The sequence below is a fragment of the Schistocerca piceifrons genome, chromosome 1 (assembly GCF_021461385.2).
Source record: "Schistocerca piceifrons isolate TAMUIC-IGC-003096 chromosome 1, iqSchPice1.1, whole genome shotgun sequence".
In the NCBI taxonomy this organism is placed as follows: domain Eukaryota; kingdom Metazoa; phylum Arthropoda; class Insecta; order Orthoptera; family Acrididae; genus Schistocerca; species Schistocerca piceifrons.
In genome coordinates, this window is record NC_060138.1 from 197,938,074 (window position 1) to 197,939,279 (window position 1,206).

Below are 1,206 nucleotides of genomic sequence, written 5' to 3' on the forward strand. Positions count from 1 at the left end.
ATCCGCTCTATACAGTTTGAAACGAGACGTCGACCAGGCAACATGTCTCCGGTCATCAACAATCTAATGACGCTGTTGACAGGGCCACCAGGCGAGGCGTACACCTTGGTGTCTTGACAACCCAGCAGCTATCTTCAAACAGCTAACATATATATACTACACTGAAGAGCCAAAGAAACTGGTACACCTGCCTAATATCATGTAGGGCCCTGCGAGCACACAGAAGTGACGCAACACGACGTGCCATGGAATCGACTAATGTCTGAAGTAGTGCTGGAGGGAACTGACACCAAGAATACTGGAGTGCTGCCCGTATATCCGTAAGAGTACTAGGAGGTGGAGATCTCTTGTGAAAAGCACGTTGAAAGGCTTCCCAGATATGCTCAATAATGCCGGCCGCGGCGGCCGAGCGGTTCTAGGCGCTCCGTCCGGAACCGCAAACTGCTACGGTCACAGGTTCGAATCCTGCCTCGGGCATGGATGTGTGTGATGCCCTTAGGTTAGTTAGGTTTAAGTAGTTCTAGGGGACTGATGACCACAGATGTTAATTCCCATTGTGCTTAGAGCCATTTGAACAATCTTTTGCTCAATACCGTTCGTGTGAGGGGAGTTTGGTGGCCACTGGAAGTGTTTAATCTCAGAAAAGTGTTCCTGGATTCACTCTGTAGCAATTCTGGACGTATGGAGTGTCGCATTGTCCTGCTGAAAATGCCCAAGTCCGTCGGAATGCGCAATGGACATGAAGGGATGCAGGTGATCAGACAGGAAGCTTACGTACGTGTCACCTTCATAGTCGTATCTATACGTATCAGGAGTCCCATATCACTCCAACTGCATACGCCACAGCCTCCATCAGCTTGAACAGTCTCCCGCTGACACGCAGTGTCCATGAATTCATGAGGTTGACCTTATACCCGCACACGTCCATCCGTGATACAATATGGAACGAGACTCGTCCGACCAGGGAACATGTCTCCAGTCGTCAACAGTCCAATTTCGGTGTTGACGGGCCCAGGCAAGACGTAAAGCTTTGTATCGTGCAGTCATCAAGAGTACACGAGTGGGCCTTCGGCTTCTAAAGCCATATCGATGGCGTTTCGTTGAATTGTTCGCACGCTCACACTGGTTGATGACCCAGCATTGAAATCTGCAGCAATTTGCGGAAGGTTTCCACTTTTGCCACGTTGAACGATTCTCTTCAGTCAT